Source organism: Mya arenaria, chromosome 2 (genome assembly GCF_026914265.1).
Source record: "Mya arenaria isolate MELC-2E11 chromosome 2, ASM2691426v1".
Taxonomy (NCBI): domain Eukaryota; kingdom Metazoa; phylum Mollusca; class Bivalvia; order Myida; family Myidae; genus Mya; species Mya arenaria.
The window spans coordinates 11976401-11998446 of NC_069123.1; the positions used below are offsets into that span (position 1 = coordinate 11976401).

Sequence of the window (22046 nt, forward strand, 5' to 3'; positions counted from 1 at the left end):
GTTTGTATCGTTAACGTTTTCTGGCGTTTATTACATAAGTAAGTACATTGTCACTCAAGAAGCACAGGTGTCAAAATAGTTTGTATGAAAATGGTATATAAATAAATTTGGGATCCCCGACCTGGGCATACAAAATATTTTTATTGTAAAACGATCATTTCCAACGCCGTAAACTGTTGACTGCTACCACGGGACTACTAAGTAGTTGCCTGCAACATATGCCAAACACAACAAAAACAGCAAAAGACGAAGAATAATTGTTGGCGTGTGCAGCCCTTACTAATATATCGCATGGGTGGATGAACGTGATTTAAAAGGCATCAACTAAACATTCGGTTCAATGATCATGTTTAGCAAAACCTTGCCTATTTAAACACCATGAGCAGAGGTACCTAGAGATCGGATGAACAAAGATTCGGATATCATGATCTTGTGATAGTGTCGCGTCTCAAATTAATGCAAAACAATATATTGACATCTCAATTCTATACATGCGTAAAAATAAAAACCTCAACCCTAACCCTAACTGAATTAAAATCATTGTATTAAAACGGTACCTGGTCAACTAGTCCACCTAAATGGCCGGCAACCAATTTTTGACGATTTTTAGACTATGGCAGACTGATAACCATTACTTTTTTGTATGTACGTTTTTCATTGAGACTTATCTTATAACTATTAAAACATCTTTCAAGTTATTGTTATAGTTGAAGTATATATAAGGACACGTTAAAAAGAAAGAGTTCATATAGCATAGGAACTTTTCATGTACATTGTTATATTGTTGATGCTACTGCAGAATGATGATGATGATGATGATGATGATGATGATGTTCGTGATGATGATGATGATGATGATGATGATGATGATGATTAGGTATCACCATTTTTGAACACTGTTGCGTTGCTCTGCACAATACATAGAAAAGCGAGGATAACTGTGACTGCGCACAGGGTTAACAATCATTGACGGATGGGTACAAATTTATTCGATAAAAATCAACATGTATAAAAATGGTGGACTGCTACGCTCATTTCGTGACCCAGAGTATATTTATGTGAAAATAACGACTCTAACGACAAATCCAACCCAGTTAAGATCACTGTCAGGTACATTTCGAACAATTATATCATTATTATTCAACATCGATGCATAATATTACTATATATTGTTTCGCCCAGTGTTAAATGGTAGAGAGTTGTAGCGTTACAGGGATACACATGAAATGTCAAAATAATAAAAAAGTATCCCTGATCGCTCATTATTGTAGCAACCTGGTCAACAGGGATACACATGAAATGTCAAAATAATAAAAAAGTATCCCTGATCGCTCATTATTGTAGCTACCTGGTCAACTAGCCATTTTAAGGCAAATAGTCTAAAATAATAGACATGTTATACAGGATTCTTCCAATCCCGTACGTCTAAACTGGTTGGTACAAAAAAAACAAGGGTGTTTTGAAAAATACTGAAAGTGTATTAAGTGGAGTTTTATGGCTGAAATTGATCATAAAGGTTTATATTCATATTTTACCATGTAAGTGAAGAGTTATTTTGCACAAAACAAGCATTTGATGCATTAAAACACAAATGTCATGATTTTAACACATTATTTACCTTTCAAATAAAACGTAGGTTGACTGACACACACAACAATTATGCCAAGCGGAACAACTTAACCCAATCGTAATAACGCTGCCACCACCGACAAGCTTCAAATAGACCTCACAAATACATGTACAATCATAACAACTTGGCCATCGGAATCCGATTGTTTTAAAATTGTGCCCTAAAGCCTTGCAGGTGCCCTTCATGTATATATTGCTATGTTTTGACAGAATGAAATGAAGAAAACAGTTCAAACTCATAATTATTCGTTGGATATTTTTTGTGTACAGAACTAATTTAAATTAACATTATCTGGTAATATTTCTTGTTTTTATGATAATTTATAGACGCAATAAGCCTTAACCCGGAATCCCAAATAACTACCCACTTTTCATACATACAAAAGAATTTGTACGTGAAGGATTTGCCATATCAAAAATCGTAAAAAAATTCCGTCATACAATTACTTGGACCATTGAGCCAAATAGGCCCCATTTTGGTCAATAGCCCTCACTTGGAAAAAAATGGTTAAAACGCCCCCAATTTGGTCAAAACGCCCCAATTTGGTCAAATAGCCACCACTCCTTTTTATTTAAATGTATATTTGAAGGTAAGTTCTTTTTTTTTTCTTTAATATTTTTAAGATATTTGTATGAAATTTACATACCCAGTAATTGCTAATCAAACAACAGCATTTGTTGATAATTAAAATGTTTTAAAATATAAAATATAATTTGCACATATTAAAGACTTATTAATTAGAGATGATAGGGCATTTAAATTATCACATTGTGCAATAATCCTTCGTAGAAAGATTAAAGTGGGTTCATACTTATCTTAATAACTGACTTCAAAGGGTTCACACTTAGCTTAATTACTGACTTCAAATAATTAAGTTTGCACAATATTAAAGTCAGTTCACACTTAGCTTAATAACTGACTTCAAACAATTTAGTTTGCACACCTACTCATTGATATTTATGCCCCCCTTCGAATAAGAGGGGTATATATATATTGCTTTGAACATGTCGGTCGGTCGATCCGTCCGTCCGTCCGTCGGTAGACCAAAGCTTGTCGGGGTGATAACTCAACAATTACTTGACATATGGTCATCAAACTTGACATGGAGATAGGGCATGACCAGTAGAGGAATATGAGGTCATCGGGTCAAAGGTCAAGGTCACAGTGACCTTAAATGGTAAAAGGATTTTAAAGCTTGTCCGAGTGATTAATCAACAATGCCTAGACCTATGGTCGTCAAAATTTACATGGAGGCTGGGGTCATCGGGTCAAAGGTTAAGGTCACAGTGACCTTTAATGATACATGGTTGTCCGATTGGCAATTTGACAATGCCTGCACCCATGGCCCTCAATCTTGACTTGGAGGTGGGGTCTGACCAGTAGATGACCCCTATTGATTTTGGGGGTCTTCAAGTCAAAGGTCAAAGGTCACAGTGACCTTGAAGTCAAACACAACAATTCATGGACCATCAAATTGGCATGAAGGTTGGGCCTGACCAGCAGTCTCATGATTCCTCTTGATTTTGATTTCATTGGGTCAAAGATCACAAAAAGGTTAACAAAGCTTCTCCCAGAGATATCTCAACAAAGCCTGGACCTATGATCATCACATTTGACTTGGGGGTTGGGCCTTAACTGTAGATGACACCTTTTAATATATGTGGAAGGGGTCATCGGGTCAAAGTTCAATGTCACAGTTACCTTGAACGCAAAAAGCTTGTCTGTGTGATAACTTGACAATGCCTGCACCCATGGCCCTAAAGCTTAAAATGATTGATTGTTAGCAAAGCTTTCATTGTAGAAATGAGTTCATGAATGTGGTGCTGGATGACAATTTTTAAAGAGTATATCGGATTATTCATGTTTGTTTTGTCGTATTGACATTTTTAAGTGTATATTGGTTTTTTCATTTTTATTAAGTCATATTTATTAATTGTGAGTGTTTGGTTGCAAAATGGACTATCCTTGTGTAGAAAGCATTAAAACTGTCAAATATATATGGCGCAATATATTCTCCATCAACAGATTCTTGCATTTTTCTTTTCGGATTTTTTTTGTAAAGGAATATTTATATCAACACCAAAATTATTAGTGTTAAGTACAAATAACGCCATGTCAGCCGTTGTATAAAAAATGAGTTGTCCGATATATCACTGTCTGTTTCCGGACTTTTCCTGTGCCATCATACTTCATTACAACTGGAATTTTAAGCTTCTTGACCCGACCGACACTTTCCACATAATTATATTTGAAAAAAGGTATTGAAAATATTTACTAAATGTAAAAAAATATATCTGAGTGGCTAAATCTAGTTGTCTTGTATATGTGTTTTCAGAGCAAAACCACAATAAAGAAGCTTGATTTTGTAACAGAAACCTGGTTGTATATTGCTGACTAAGACCGAATGACTGTATAACATTACAAGCTCCTGTGTGCTGTGCTTGTTTTAAGTCAACTTTTTTCAGTCAGTTTGATATATAATTATGTTAACACTTTTTTTTCCTTTTTAACAGGACCATTTCCTGTATTGGTGGAGGAGAAAACTGATGCTCCCTCCTATTGGGATACAGATGCAGAGAACTCGATATTCAAAAGTATGTAACGATTATTGTGATTCTTTATGATTTATCTTCTCTTTTTCATTCTGCAGTATATGTTGATAAGCTAGAATTGAAAATAGTGATATTAAGTGCCAAGTAAATAACACCCACTTTTGAATATTTTTAAATTATGTTTTTGTTTTCTGACATGCATGATCCTTACCACTCCTGTGATTTCTCTAGATAACGCTCCAGGGCTTTCATTAAAGTGACACTCTTAATCAAAATCAATATATACACATGTAAACAAACATATATTTTTACTGATAAACCTTTAACGACTTACTAAAAAATGCATTTATGTACAATATTTAATACTGATAAGTAAGTTTGTAACCCTGTATTTTAAAACAGAAAATTGCAAAAATATTAAATGATTGGTGATAGTTAAAAGATTTACTGTGATCTACTATAGTGGCATAGGGTAGAAATACAGTCTTTTAATTTTATGCACATTTATTACAAATTAAACTCCGTATCCTTCTTAAGAACAATTGTTTTCAACATTTATTCATCCTTAGTGGATATTAAAACAAAGAATTAATTGTAGTAAATCTAATTTGGGAGTATTAAAGAGTGTATATTTAAGACTTTGAAACTGGAAGTATTAACTTCCTGTCAATCATTACTTGAAGTTGTTACTGAAATTTGGAAGTTTAGGTCTCTCGCAGTTTTCAGCTTGTAGTAAAAAATCAAATAATTTGCAAGTTGCCATAATCAGAGATTTATATTATTAAAATACATACTTCTTGAAGCCTGATTCAAATTGTGACCATCAAAGTAATATTGACACCAGGTGTTGATATTTTTAAATTCCAAGCTCTCAACTGTGGAAGTTTTCTTCAAAATTATGGAAGTTTCTGTACATCCAAAGAATCAATTTTGGAAGTATGAGCCAATATCTAATCTAGGGAGTAATATACTTTAAACTTTAACGGAAGCCTTTACACTCTCCAAAACATGCAGATAATGATTTTTGCCAGAAGCTCTTTCCTTCATGAAACAATACCAAATTATTATGTGTACACCTGTGCTTGGCATCACATTATTTGAACAAGCCTGTCTATATAAAATCTAGAATTTAATAAAAACAAGAAAGCAGTTCACCAGTGCAAGGCTTATAGGCTTGTGCAGTTTTTACAACATGTCTTGAATTTTTAATTTTTGAGGGATGTCACTTTAGCTTTTATTAAATAGCAGACACTTTAATTGCCAAATATTAAAAGGTCATCCTCTTCAGATGCATGAATATGACCTGCCCCACTCACATGGGTCTGTTCATTGTAAATCATTTTCTTTTTGTTGAACAAAACTAATTTAAAACTATATTAAACTTAGACAATATTGATGTATGTCCCTATTTATGTTAATGACCAAATATAATCAAAGTTGTCAAAAAAATCAATCTGTGAGAGTGCAGCTTTTAAACTTCTAAATTGTCTACACAGTTAATCAACAAACCTGGTACATAATACTTACACTGTACCGACATTCCTCGTACATAATACTTACACTGTACCGACATTCCTCGTACACAATACTTACACTATACAACATTCCTCGTACATAATACTTACACTATACGACATTCCTCGTACATAATACTTACACTATACGACATTCCTCGTACATAATACTTACACTATACGACATTCCTCGTACATAATACTTACACTATACGACATTCCTCGTACATAATACTTACACTACTTACAATGTACCAACTTTTTTTTTTGTCAGCAGCTCTGTATCACTGGTTTTCAGACAATGTGCGGAAATTGGCTCATTCCAAGACAAAAAGTGAAATATGTTGTCAACCTGTGAGACTGCAGCTTTAAATATGAGTATTTTTCACTCAAGCTCCTTGATCACTTACCTTTAGGTTAAATGCACCTCCATTTTTATTTGTTTTAGGATTTTATTAATTTGTTTTAAAATGTATTACAGGCTGGAGCTACAGCTGCGGCAAATTAAAATGGAAATTATGATGGCAGTGGCCTACTTGAGTTTCACAAAACTTCCACTGAGATTGAGACCAGCATGCAAGACCAAAGTCAAAGAACACAACAAGGTACATTCTTGTTTTATAATTCTTATCGGGTTTTTTGTCACTGTTTGTAACCTGTCTCTGAGCTATTGAAATAAAACACTGCACAGAAGATTATCTCAATAACAAGGATTTTCGGTGAAATAACTGTTTTGTGCACAATGTTAGAAGACTGAGCACAAGTTAAAATTTATTTATTCTACAATAATTGTGAAGGAAGTTTTATTAAATTGTACAAGTTCGCTCTCTTGGAATGATGTTGAGAGAGAGTCTGTAGTTACAAGTTTGCTCTCTTGGAATGATGTTGAGAGAGAGTCTGTAGTTACAAGTTTGCTCTCTTGGAATGATGTTGAGAGAGAGTCTGTAGTTACAAGTTTGCTCTCTTGGAATGATGTTGAGAGAGAGTCTGTAGTTGAGGGCCAACCAAACTCAAATGTGCCGAAGAAATCAAACCAACCATACAAATAATTGAATAGTTAGTTATTGCTTAGTTGAAGCTCTGTCTATTGGTAGCAAATATGCCTGTATGGTTAGTGTATTAAGACAAGAAAACTTTAATGTGTGAGAAATATTTTAAATTTTGTCCATTAATGTTACGTTTAAAATTCCAATTTGATTACATTTTCTTAATTTGTTTTTTTTTTCAAACTTTTATAAAACAAAGTTTTTGTAGTATTAAAGTACTTAAAGTACTTTAAGGGACTCACTTATGCTTTTGGATCAATTTAAATGTACCTGAAGACTTATTTTATAATTATTTGACTCTTTGAAACCAAAATTGCAGAAAAACAGCAACAATTAAAGTATTTAAAATAAGCTGGCTGTATTGGGGTGCAAACCCACTGCAGAACAGGCAAGAAAAAAAGAAAACTGATGCCTTCACCACTCAGTCCAAAGGATTCCTTTAATAGCTGATGTATATTTTAACTGTAGTCTGGGTATACAAGTATTATGGGTCAGTCCGTTTATATTCTTTATTTCCAATTAAAAAAAGAAAAAGGCCAGCAGTGTAATAAGTATTATTTAACAACAATGCAAAAAAGTAGAAAACATTTTTCAGATGCGAATTCAATAAGTGTCAGGACAGCAATGCCTGAGAGATAGAATGTTACGGGTAATTACATGTATGAATGAATTCTAATATTATCCAAATGATAGTTGTTAAAATGACCACTTAAATACATACACACTGACCACCCTCTCACACACTATATAATAATGTACGCGCAATCTAAACGCAAGCAGGCAATGATAAATTAACATGAACATATGAATAAAACACCCCATTACACTTCCCCCATAAGGGAAAGTTTGTTATTTAAGTTGTCTCCCTAGCACCGTATAAAATGTTAAATGCCTCATCAAAAAGGAAGAAACATACAAATACTAAACAATGTGACAAATATATGCATGTGCACATATCTGAGTCGCAAAACAAGAATCTTTTTTAAACACCATTGAATGCAATTACAAGTTCAGAAAACTAAACGTACAGTTTATATATATAAGATCAAATAAATAAAATATGAGCACTGAAATAAATTCATTATAGATAAACTTGTCTATTACAACCTGAAATAAAACAGAAAATTAATTTATCTCCTGAGACTGGGTTTATACTAAAACAATCAACAACAGATAGATAGATAGATAGATTCTTTTATTCCTCCAACAATGGAGAGCATTACATATTTATAACATACAATACATGAATATACAGTTGATATATAATCATAACATAGAAAAGAATAGGAACATGATATGCATGACATCAATTTCAGGGTACACAACAATACAAAGTATGGGAAATAAATGACATGTCCCTACATTACACATTGTCCTGCATTTTAGATAGAGTTATGACAATGATATAAAAGGAGTGATATTTATAAGTAAAGTAAACATAGTAAAATAGATAGTTACTTTTACAAAAAAAACAACAACAAAAAAACAACCCAAATGAACGAGACTTCAAAAGAGGGTATGTTTACACACATTGTACATGTAATTACATATGCGGTAAAAAATGAGCCAGTGGCTTGCTGAGAAAATGTAAGTATCGTAGTACCGTCTTGAAAATATGTACTCGACTGTGGTCGCTGAGCGTAAAAGATCCGAAACCGGACATCATTTCTAATAATTGTTCGGAATAATGCATTTGACAAAATTCGTCATACTGATTTACTGTGAACATTAAACTTAATTTTCGCCAAAGGCACTGCCTAGTAGTATCGTTCGAACGACAAAATAACAAAACATGTTCTGAAATGAAATACGTTTGATCAGAACATAGTGTGCACTTAGTAACGTAGGGTCTACTGAAAATTTTACTTAAAGCTAGAGCCACCGTCCTGCAATATTTGAGTTGCTCGCGATATATTTGACTGAACCTCCATATAATGCATGGTGATATTTCATTATTTATAGACAGAAAACCACGCAAACTGTCTTCACTCAATAGCCTTGATTGATGTTCTGCGTTAGCAACTTCGTAGATAGATTTCTTAACTAGGTTTTTCCACGTACACATTTCTGGAAACGTGCCATTTTCTAGATACTGGTTTACATAAACCAAAAAATTGTATTTGCATGATATTTTGTATATGTCGGGGAAAAATCCTGTTATTTGACTTGGATTCTCGAGGAATTCAAGAAGTCTGTATATGAATATTCGTTTAACGGTTTTCGCGGGGTCCAGTTTGCAAAGTTGTCCGAAGAACAAAAGTTTTCTTTTGTCTATTATGTAGTTAATAGATAAAATACCGATAGAGCCTAGTGCTACTTCTGATCTACATGCGCGTGAAAATCCTTGAATCGACTTAATACATTGTTTATGGACACGATTAAGGGAGTTTAATTGTGTTACTGAGATATTATACCAAACCTCGCAACCGTATAAAGCCTTTGGAAGTACTATCGTTTCGTACAAATGTTTCATGGTTAGGGGGTGTAGACTTTGGTCATCTGATGCCCCACAATCTGTAAGACCGAAATAGGTTTTTCTTAATTTACTGCATGCATCTTCTATACTCTTATTTATGTTCATATACTTGTCGCATAGTACCCCGAGATGCACGTAACTAACTGTCTCTTCTACACAGTCTCTTCCTAAATACCACGATCGTTCACTACGTGTGAACATCGACTTTGATTCGTTAAATACAACTACTTTTGTTTTACTAGCATTATACTGATATCGTTCTTTGATTGAATTAGAATAACAAATGTTCATTAGTTCGCTCAGGCCATTTTTGCTGAGCGAGAGTAGTACCATGTCGTCGGCATGCGTTGGACAACCTACACTGGCGTCTAATATAGTCAACGAGTTCCTTGATTTCTCAATTGTGTGCATAAGATTATTAATGTAGAGGAGATACAAAAATGGACTCCAGCACTGGCCCTGTCTCGTTCCTTGTTGTATAGGGAACCATTTGGATACCAATCCTTGTGTTCGTACACAACTATAAACGTTTTCGAACATATTAATGCAAACTTTTAACAAATATGGGTTAACACCGGCATCGTATAACTTTGTAAGCAGAATTGTAAAATTAACATGATCAAACGCCTGACGAACATCAAGTGAGCATGTATACAGCTTACTATTGTTTTCCCTTGTGAAATATATGCTTTCACGAACAAGAAATGACGTCATAATACAACTAAAATGTTTTTGAAAGCCACCTTGGAGGTTATTGCACGTAAGCCAGTCTTCACCTTTCATGTCAAATAGAATTACCTTTTCATAAAGTTTCAGTACTGTAGAGCACAATGATATAGCACGATAGCTATTCGGGTCGCTTTTCTTTTTGTTCCCGCCTTTGTATAAAGTCGTGATTATGCCTCTTTTCATGTCAATAGGGAAATGAGCAAATTTTGTAATATTGTAAAACAGACGTAATAATAACAGAATTGTTTTTTGTCCGCCGTATATTAAGTGTTCATAATTAATTTTGTCATAGCCACTTGCTTTTCCTTTTTTGCAAGTTTTCAAACATTGTAAAATTACTTTTTCTGTTAGATGGAAGTCAACATAAGTTCCTACTGCCAGATTAGATTTGATGATGTTCAACCTTTCTTCACACGTTAAAAGGTGTTCATCATCAAAACTCGGATCAATGTCAGTTCTGTATAGATCAGAAAAATGTTCTTCCCAACCATTGTTTATATCTTGAGAATTATTACATCTACGGTCGCCAAATGTCATTTCAAACACTTTTTGGTTAGTTGTTGACTTGCGACGTTTGTTAATTAAGCGCCAAAACTCATTATTGTCAATGGGTGACCCTCTACAAAAATACATTAAGGGGTCACGATTGATCAACAACAACAACAACAACAACAATAGCAACAACAACAAAATGGCCAACTTCCTATTTTACTTTCTCCTCTAAAACTACTACTCCAATTTCCATTAAACTTTACAGTAAGCTTCTTTGGGTGACCCTCTACAAAAATACACCAAAGAACATGATTGATCAACAACAACAACAACAAAAACAACAAAATTGATAAAATGTTAAAATCTGTATGATATGTAACAGTAACTCTTGAAGCAAGGGCAGCAAGTATTGCTTCATGGTCTCCCTTTTTGTTGGAGATTTCTCTACTTTCTATTTTTTTTGGAACAAGGGAATAGATTTAAACAAATTAAGTCTTCAACATAATCCTTTTAAGGTAATTATTGTTCTTTTTTTAGGTTCATAGATTCAAATAATTCTAATACACTTTATTCTTTAGAAGAATTTTTTTTTTTATTAATGATAAATTAAATAATTTGACTTTTCCATTGAAGATTCATGTAGATTATTTTAAGCTACAATCTTATCTTATTTGTGGATAGTGAATAAGCCTTAATGAATTTATTAAAAGAAACATTTGAGTTTGAACATGTGAAGGAAGGTGATGTTGACCTAGATTGTAGAGAAGTGATGATATTAGTGGAAGGTGCTGAAGGTGTTCTGATGTTTGATATTTAGAGTTTAAGGCAGTTTATTGATTTGATTGGATGGTACACTGTTTATTGTTTGTGTATCTATAAGGGATGCAAACGAATGGCAAAACTGATATTCGAATATTCAGTAATTCTTTCGATCGAATATTCGATTACCAAAGTACATATTTTAGAAGATGTTGTTTTAAAACTACTTTGATTATTCGCTAAAGTGTTAGCTGGGACATTTTTACCCTAGTTTGTCATAGCCCGGAGTAAGCGCTGCAGATACCGATTTCCCCAAATGAGCTTTTGATTTTTGCTCTATTGGCCAAAGGTCAGAAGAGCTTACGCGATAGTTATTTGTACGTAGTATGTGCATCCGTGCGTCTGTAAACAATTCATGTTCATACGATACAGTCTTCAGTTTTGATTGTATCTTGATGAAACCTGATCATGATCATATATCCATTAGAGCTTGGTTCCTTTCGAAAACCAGCCAGATCCGCCCATGCATGCCAAGATTATGGGCCTTGATAGTATAAAAATCATGTTAACAATTGCTCGTTAACACAATACAGACTTCAGTTTTGATTGTATCTCGATGAAACTTGTACAGTATCTACATATCCATAAGAGCTCGGTTCCTTTCGAAAACAAGCCAGATCCGCCCATGTATGCCTAGATTATGGCCCTTGATGGTATAAAAAAATCAGTATGTCAGTAAACAATTGCTCATTAACATGATACAGCCTTTAGTTTTGATTGTTTCTCGATGAAACTTGTACAGTATCTACATATCCATTAGAGCTCGGTTCCTTTTGAAAACCAGCTGGATCTGCCCATGCATGCCTAGATTATGGGCCTTGAAATGATTAGACCTTGATAGTATAAAAATGCTATTGTGTAATCAATGCTTGCGAACATGATACAGTCTTCAGTTTTGAGTATCAGTTACCCATAAGGGGTTGGTTCTTTTTCAAAAACAGTGATGTTGACCACACAAAACATAAGAAAAAAGCAATACATTATAAACGAATACGGAATAATTTCAATTCCGTAGCCTTTATATTTTTAAACAATGTGAAATTAGATGGATTACTAGTCAAATAGTGTTTGCACCAAAGAAGGGCCTTACTTAGGATTAGCAGCCTCGTTCTGAGATTGACCTCTTAATTAACTAAATATAACTATGGAAAACCCAAACTAACTCGGGAACTAAGTAAAATAATAATATGAAAACAAAGATTGATTTGACTCATCTTATGAACAACGTTATAGAAAATGTATCCTAAAACGCTATATTATATATATATATATACATTTGTATTTCAATGCTCGAACATTGTAACGAAACATGGAAAACCTTTTAAAGCACATGGTTGTATGTCACAACATTATTGTTGCACATGGTGTTTATATCATCACTGCGATTTAGGCTATGTTAGGCACAAGTTAATTTGCAGCCAAGACCTCACATTGACCTTAATATGAAGATTCAAATTATAATTTAATCGATTAATACAGGGGCGCCTCCAGGACTCTCTAAATGGGGGGGGGGGCACAATTAATTATAAACATATCAAACTTTTTTTGAATGTATTAGTTTAATCGTATAATGACATGGAATAAACATTTGTCTTTTCTGTCAATGATGTTTGGCAGATAAATTGAATTAAAAAGATATCATTTACTGAGATAAACCTTTCAAAAAACAACAAAGATATCTAACCGTTCTGGGGAATCGAACCAGGGTTGACGGAATAACAGGCTAAGTCATTAACCACTCGTCCACCTCAGACACCCATACTTATGCTTTAAAATTAGTGCTATATAAACCTTCACAAAGTATATTGATTGCACTCAACGGTACTGTAGGTACTTTGAATGTCATTATTATAAATTTAAGGTATCTGAAGTAAAAACAACTTGACAACAAATTCAAAAAAGTTGTTTCAAATAAATTGTTATGTATTTACTTACAAGGGCTCTAGCATATTTTTTAGATAACTATACGATAATAAAGGACGAAATAGAAAGTTTCAAAGCGGAAACTTTTTGAATTTAAACTTTGTTAAATGCACGTCATGCACACACATCTTATTGGCACACAATGCCATTATGAAAAGCAACTTACCCGTATAACTGCAGCAATAATTGTCTACTTATGATCAGCTGTCTGTGTAAAATGGCGCTGATTCTTTTTATAAAATGATCGGGCCCCGATGTCATTTTTAAAAAGACTTTTTCCATAATCATAATCCAAAAATACACTCCATAATCATACTGTTTATTTGCTCAAATGCTTACATAAAATTTAAATTGTGGCAAAACAACTTGTTTGTACAGTTAATTCAATAAATGTGTGCCCTCAAAAAACATAACTTGCCGGCCGCTGGGGGGGGGGCACGGGCCCTATGTGACCCCGGTAGATCCGCCACTGTAATAATCGATCATTGAACGATTATCGATAGTATTTCTTCTGTACGATTCCAAACCTTAGTCCCGTCAGTGTGCAAATATGAGAATCAAATTCTGTCAGTGTGCAGTAAATCATCCAAGTCCTGTCAGTGTGCAGGTATGAGAATCAAATTCAGTCAGTTTACAGTCAATCATCAAGTCCTGTCAGTGTGCAGGCAACTGAATGAAATACTGCGAGTAAGCAGGCGATCGACAAGTCCTCTCAGTGTGCAGGATGATTGTTAGCTCACCTGAGCACGAAGTGCTTAAGGTGAGCTATTGTGATCGCCCTGTGTCCGTCGTCCGTCGTCGTCTGCCGTCAATCGTCCATCGTCAACAATTTAACTGTTAACACTCTAGAGGTCACAATTTTGGCACAATCTTAATGAAACTTTGTCAGAATGTTATCCTCAATAAAATCTTGGACGAGTTTGATATGGGGTCATCTGGGGTTAAAATCTAGGTCACCAGGTCAAATTAAAGGAAAAGCTTGTTAACACTAGAGAGGTCACATTTATGACTGTATCGTCAGTAAACTTAGTGAGAATGTTAATATTAATAATCTCTGGCTCAGGTTCGAATCTGGGTCATGTGCGGTCAAAAACTAGGTAACCAGGCCAAATTGAGGAAAAGCATGTTAACACTCTTAAGGTCACATTTATGACCATATATTGATGGAACTTGATCTGAATGTTATTCTTTATGATCTTTATTGGATCAGGTGAGCGATACAGGGCTTTCAGGGCCCTCTTGTTTATTTAAAATCATTTTATGCCCCCGAAGGTGGGCATATTAAAATCGCACCGTCCGTCCGTCCGTGTGTCCGGCTCAATAACTCGTGTCTGGGCTGTAACTTTCCCTTGTATGGACAGATTTTAAAAAAACTTGCCACATTTGTTCCACATACAAAGACGACGTGTCGCGTGCAAGACCCGTGCCCCTACCTCTAAGGTCAGGGTCACACTTGGGTGTTTATTCACAATGGAATGCTGCATATATAAGAACATAACAGTGTCGGTTGTCAAGTATGGGTGGTATTTTTTATGTCTAGAGGCAATTTAAAATAACTTGCCATATGTGTTTGACATGTAAAGGCAAGATCAACTTTTCATGTACTGACCTTGTTCATAGGTTCAATGTCACAATCGGGGGCATTCGTCACATATTGTGACAGCTCTTGTTATTTTTAATAACTGGGTACACTTAAAAGGTCAAATAACAGGAATTCAGTTAAAATACTTCCGTTTTGAGTTTACCCATAAGAAAAACCGTGGTGAAAGGTGTGATTTCAGGAAAAAAGAAAATCTGGACAGCACTTCATAAGTATGAAAAAAAGAGTATTCAAAGGGGTATTGTTAATCACTTCCTTTCACGTGGAGAAATTAGCCTTACAACCTTTGTTAAACAAAAACAAGATTTCTATATACATTTATATAGCGTAAAAGAAACACTGTATTTCTTAAATTGTGCCAGTATCATAAAATTTCAATCCATATAATTATGAATCTTTCTTGGTAGTTCTGTTGTGTTCATTTTGCTTCAAATATCCAAAAACTACCACCAAAATGGTGGTAAACACATACTCGAGTTGGCATGATCTATCCTCCAATACTAATACAATTGCAATAATGCTGCATAGATGTACCCACTCTCCCATAAGACAGTGTGATTTAAGATGCACAAGCTAGTTCCCCTAGAGTATATGATTCTTTTACTTCTATGCATAGTCTAACCATGCATGCTGTCCTTCATTGCAGATTCACAATATGGAATCGAAAGGAGCTGACAGGGTAGACTGATATATTAAAACACAGATGATAACACAGAAAGAAGTTTCAACAGCGGTAGTCTTCGATATGTTAAAGGTACATTGAAGATGTATTCAACCCACATGTACATGTATCTCTACCTGAGTGAGGTTTCTTTTCAATATTGTAACCGTAGTCATAATAAAAAAGCATATCAAGAAGAACATTTTGCTAAAATTTCACATTCACCTTCAGGTAATATCACTCTTGCATTTCATATTCAAAACAAAGATACGTGAAACAATACTATTTTAATGCAAAAGTCCATGTATTTGGCAGCCACATAACAAATAAATTGTCCGATTACGTGAAAGTAATTTAAATTCCGTATTGAGAACACAAACATGTCTGTATATCGGCATTGTCAAAAAAATATACAATTCTACCGTTTTCATTGCATATTTTCTAGGCCTAAGACATTTATCTAGGTAAACATGCCCTTTTGTGCATATTTTGTAAGTGATGATAATATCTGATTCATTCGGCCACAAACATTTATGAGTGTCTAATCACCTTACAATAAAAATAGACAATTAGCAAGAAATCATTTGTGTTTGAATAATAACTAAACTTTGTTTTTAAATATGGAAATATTCAACTAATCATCAAAGTTAAAGTGTTTTTTACTGCATTTATATTTCAAATGCATGTGTGATGGCCAATTTAAATACACATTTATTTTAAATGCATGTTTTACAGAATATTGTCATGCACTGATTATTAAACGTCAAATTAATAAATTGTAAACGTTGAAAATATATCCTTTTTAACTAGGTTTCACTATGTGACGACAAATGACGGTATTGGGGCGGGCAGAAAGGCGGCGTCAAACTCACATATGAAACTGAACGATTTCAGTAATAGTAGACATATCTTGACCTTTAGGAAGATTTCATGTATACCTTTCATGGGGTTGTATTTGGTGTTCCTAGAGTCAAGGTCAAGGTCATTGTTACTTAAAAAAACAGTTAAAACAGATTTACTTTTGTTAGGGTTGACATACCTTGAGTAAACTTGATATAAAGGAAGACTTTAAAGATGCCTTTCATTGGATTGCGTTTTGGGTTTCAAAGGTCAAGGTCACTGGTTCTAAAAATAAAAAATAAAGTTTTAACTAAATAACTTTAGTAAAGGTTGACATATCTTGAACCAGCTTGAAATGAAGGAAGAGTTAATGGATATCTTTCATGGCTTGTGTTTGGGGTCCTAATTAGAGTCAAAGTCACTGTTACTAAAATAGTAAAACGGTTGAAACTAAAGTATTAGTTAAGGTTGACATACCAAACTTGGTATTAAGGAAATGATTATGGACACCTTTCATAGGTTTGCGTTTGGGGTCCTTAGATACAAGGTCAGGGTCGCTGTTTCTAAAAATAGAAAAAAGTTGAAGCTGAATAACATTAGTATTACATTAAAAGGTTGACATATCTTAATCAATCTTGGTATGAAGGAAGATATTATTGATACCTTTCATGAGATTGCGTTTAGGGTCCCTAAGGTCAAAGTAACTGTTACTAAAATGCAATGACAAGCAACACAGTTCAAAATGAGCATTAATGTTAAACATTGATTTTGATTGCTGTCCTCTGATACCCGTGTCTTTGACCAACTTCTTTTTTTTAAACTACATAAATTTCGACCATGAGTACAGTTTTAAAGCATTTTTTGATGACCTTTACTTGGCACATAGTAAAATAGTTTATGCAGAGAGATCTACTTACAATACTTTCTGTCCTGAGATGTTGAACGTGCAACGTTTTCAGGTAACTCAAACACAAAATGTAATATTTATGTCTGTTGCCTTTTACCCATACATACATGCTCTTGATTAAAAATGACCACAAGAGCCATGCCAGTAGAGCATAGGCCCTTATCGGCCTCTTCTTTACCAAAACTGTGAATGTCTCAATGCTAGATAAAACCTTCTGAAATAAATTACCCTGTATGCAGTTATCTAGATTTTTACGCTCCTCTTGCAGATACTGCTGTGGGTGTACATGGACTTCTGAAGCATCAGTCTGATTTACCAGCAGAGCTGTGAATGCAACATCTCTAGCCAGAAATAATTTTCCTGAGCAGCATGGTAAGCTTTTGCATATTAATTTCCAGACTTCCTTTGCCTAAGCTTCGTTTTGTTTGTTTTACAAAAGGATGCAAGACTTTTCCAAAATAATAACTGATGTACTTTGGTAAACGTTGACAAGGCAAGTTGACATTTTTACTAGTGATTATATACCATCGTGCCATTGTAGTCATGTAGGAGCGGGGGCGACCGCGACCCAATATTCTGGCTAGAAACGGCAAAGGTGTCGCGAATATTTGATAGCAATTTTCCTAATAATCGTTTTTTTAATAAAGCTACGCGCATAAAGATCAATACAAGTCTAACACGATATGAAATAAAGAGATCATCAGGTCATATCTAGCTGATTTGTTAGGGAATGGCTTGAAAACGGTCAGCGGATTAATAAAGATGGTTAAGTCGAAGAAAAGGCAATAAGACAATAATTATTTGTATTCTGATGTTTCAAAAACTATAGTTTATTGTGATAATTGCAATTACTCGGTTACACAGAATTGTTGGTAAATAGCCAGCAATATGACTGTATCATTTCAAACTCTTATAAAAGTTTGAATTTAAAATTGACATACCAAATCAGCCTAAAAGTTTTAGTGCTCTGCTAATATCAAATTAAGAAAATGTTTTAAAAAATTATCTCCGAAATATAGCCTTTTTTTCAGATTGGTACCACTTTTGCAAATTTGTCATAAATGTGATTGCCAATGGAAAACAACATTATTTTTTATCATTTAGCACAAATGTGTCTTTAATTTCCAGAATGCATGTGTGAACCTATAGATAAATAAGTTTATAGAACCAATTAATGACCTTATGTAGCATTAGCTCTTAAGGCATTGCAAGAAGTAAGTGGTTTTATATCATTGTGCATTTGAGAGAAACCCCCATATTGACCTCCCATTTCAACAGTGACAATAAAATGTGCCAAATAACCTCATCAAGCTCACAGTTAATATTTATGTCTCCCCCATTCATGTGGAGACAAATTGTTTTTGCCCTGTCCATCAGTCAGAATGTCAGTCCATCGGTCCGTAGGTCAGTCAGTACATCACACTTTGTTTCCACTCAAGAACTATAGAACGCTTGTTATGCTAATTGGTCGTGACTAGAAGACGTCCACTATTGATTTTGGGGTCACAAAGTCAAAGGTTAAGGTCTCCGTGACCTTGAGGTGAAGAAATGGTTTCCGCTCTATAACTTTATATCCTTCGAGTCAAGGAAATGCATTCTTGGTATGCTAGTTGTGCATGATTTTGAGATGGAAAGGTCAAAGGTCAATGTTACTTTCAGGAAAAAAGGATATGTTGGCAGTGACCTTAAGCTTAAACATGGTTTCTGCTCAATAACTAAAAAAAAGCTTGTACCAAGGGACTTCATACTTGGTATGCTAGTTGTTCACGACTAGTAGATGACTCCTTTTGACTTTTAGATCAGTAGGTCAAAGGTCAAGGTCACCATGACCTTCAGTTGAAGAAACGGTTCCCACTCAATAACTAAAAAACACTGGCAACCAGGAATTTCATACTTGGTATGCTTGTTGATCATGACTAGAAGGTGAACCCTAGTGATTTTGAGATCAAAAGTTTAAAGTTCAAGATTATCTTCAAGTAAAAAATGATATTTTGGTGGTGACATTTAGCTTAAAAATGATTTATGCTCAATAACTAAAGAACTCTTGTACCCAGGAACTTAATACTTGACTTAATACCGTCAGTCTGAAAATCACACTTTGTTTCCGCTCAATAAATAAAAAATGCTTGCACCCAGGAAATTCATACTTGGTATGCTAGTCGGTCATGACTAGTAAATGACCCCTATTGATTTTGAGATCAATAGGCCAAAGGTCAAGGTTGCTGTGACATTGATGTGAAGAAACGATTACCGCTCAGTAACTCGAGAACACTTTAACCCCTATTGATGTTATGATCAGTAGGTCAAAGGTCACGGTCATGATTATATTGAGCTGAAAAAATGGTTTCCATTCAATAATTGAATAACGCTTGCGCCCAGGAACTTCAAACAATGCAAAATTTGTTTACATTTTCCAGGATTAATCAACAACTCTTTTTCGCTTAAATATATAATACGGTTGAATAAACTTCACTTTGGTTCATCTCCAGTCCAAAATTACAAATTTCATGTTCATCATTTATTTTTTCTCAGATACCAACACACAATAGCGGGGACAAGCGCATTTTCAAAAAAGCAATCTTTAGTTAGAATAACCTTAGGTTTTGAAAGGTTTAGAATAATTGTGGTTGGATGGCCATAGGTGGCAGTGACAGTCAGGGATGGTCAGCATACACTTAAGTAAAAGATAAAGGTAAATCAATGCAGTAATTGTATACAGTTTATATATAAATTACAACTTAAAGGTCCTTTATATTTTTTGTTCAAGCTATGTTGGATTGCATTAACCTTTGCCAACATTATGCAGGGCTAGATTCACTATATAACGATAAATCAATGGAATCTACTCTCCACTAACAACAGGCCAGATTGTTTAACAGAAGTGCTCCTAAGGTGGCCTTATAAAACTCTTTCAGGCCATGTGTTTTGTTTTTAACTTGGCCTTTCATGGAAGTACTTAGGGGACAAGTGGTTTAAACTTAAAAGGTTGACTTTTAGTTGCATAATGTAGAAAGGAACTTGTATGATTAGATAGGACATAGCATGGTATATGGAAAACTAGATGGCATGACCAAAATGTTCTGTTTTTAGTCTTTCATGCGTACTGAAAACTAACCATGGATACTTGAGGCTGATAGAACCAAGCATGGACACTGGTAAATCCAACCCTGGATGTTGATAGAAACAACCATGGATGCTGATAGAACCTACTGTATAAGCCGATATAACCAACATTGGACAATATCATAACTTACCATGGGCAGTGAAAGAATTGAAGAATTGACCAAAGGCAGTAAATAATGCAGGAACGAGTTCAAGGTAGGAGGCACCAGTCACGTTAATAAGAAAAGGAAAAGCTTGATAACACTCTAGAGATCACATTTATAACTGTATCTTCATGAAAGTTGGTCAGAATGTTTATATTAATAATTTCTAAGCCAATATTTAATCCGGGTTATGTGTGGTTAAAAACTAGTTCATTATGTCAAGTTATAGGAAAACCTTGTTAGCACTCTAGAGGTGACATTCGTGACTGTATGTTCATGAAACTTAGTCAGAATGTTTATATTGCTTAGCTTTAGGCCAAGTTCGAATCTGGATCAGGTGAGCGATACAGGGCCTTCAGGGCTCTGTTAACTTGATGGAATTTGAAATTTTAGAATCAATAGAAATGTATTAAGAACTAAAATAGACTAACAAAAATGAAACATAATGAATAGTATCAATTGCTCAGAAACCCCGCAAATAAGCTTCATTAACCATCAAGTTGTGATACCCTGCCGTGAATGACCATAGGTAATTTTTGTATACATTTTAAAAGAATCATAGATGATGCATAAAATAGATGTATTAGTATATCATAGATAAAGTAATTTGGGTTAGTGTTTTAGCCCTTTTTTTAATTTTTAGCCCTATTTTTTATTTTCTAGCAAAAATCATGTCTGGCCATTAGTAGTTTCATTTGAATATATAGTGCTGTGTCCTTCCAGATGTAACCATAGTCACCATATGTCTATGTCCTTAAAGATATAACCACAGTCACCTTATGTCTGTGTCTTTCAAGACAAATCCACAGTCTCAATATGACTGTGTCCTTTTTTATTTCGTTGTCCTTCCAAATATAACCACATTCAACATATGTGTGTGTGTGTCCTTCCCGATGTTACAAAGTCACTATACATCAATCAAAGGATATTTCAATCATCCGCTTTCTTCTGGCACCATTTCTTCTCTTCTTCTAATGCTGAAAACTGCATGGACAAGCCCAGTACCAAACCGCAAACCTGCCACTAAAACCTTATTCTTTAATTGGTAGCCTTTGGTGTATTGTTTATTGTGGTCTTAAGGTGAGTCTGTATTAATAAATTTGTGTATACATTAATGTTTGCAGTAATTTAATATTTCTTTGAGACCATAGTCAAACCCCTGGTTGGGATTAGAGTTGAAACAATTAAAATAACAAAAGATCACAAGCAGGTAGTGACTACCTTCTTTTAAGAAAGGAATTTAAAGTATGTAATAACCTAATTCTTGAAAGAACTTTATTCAAGGACATACATAAAAGAAGTCAAGAACTTAATTCAAGGAAAGACTTTCAAGTAGTCAAGAACTTTAATCAAGAAAGGTACTACATGTACAAGAAACGATTAACTTCATTCAGGAAAGAAACCATAACAAGAAGTCAAGAACTTCATTCAAGAAAGAACCTTTAAGAAGCAAAGATCTTCATTTTGAAATGACCTCAAAGTATTAAAGATCTTCATTCAAGAAAGGATCTACAAGAAGTCTAAAACTTTATTCAAAGAAGGATCTACAAGAAGCCATAAACTTCATTAACGAAAGGACCTAGAAGAACAA

General features: G+C 34.3%; 1 long non-coding RNA gene across 6 annotated transcripts in view; it reads left to right on the top strand.

The window, feature by feature from the left end:
• The first annotated feature begins 213 nt into the window (after nucleotides 1-213).
• Nucleotides 214-22046, top strand: part of LOC128243127 (uncharacterized) — a 135895-nt gene continuing 114062 nt past the window's right edge. For 3 of the 6 annotated variants that reach the window (XR_008262777.1, XR_008262776.1, XR_008262771.1), the window contains exons 1-6: nucleotides 214-388; nucleotides 4144-4224; nucleotides 6178-6301; nucleotides 15428-15535; nucleotides 17458-19881; nucleotides 20280-20507. This is a non-coding gene — a long non-coding RNA (uncharacterized LOC128243127). Of the gene's footprint in view, nucleotides 389-850; nucleotides 1111-4143; nucleotides 4225-6177; nucleotides 6302-15427; nucleotides 15536-17457; nucleotides 19882-20279; nucleotides 20508-22046 lie in introns of those variants that run through there. The other 3 variants (XR_008262773.1, XR_008262775.1, XR_008262772.1) reach the window with 3 other exon arrangements.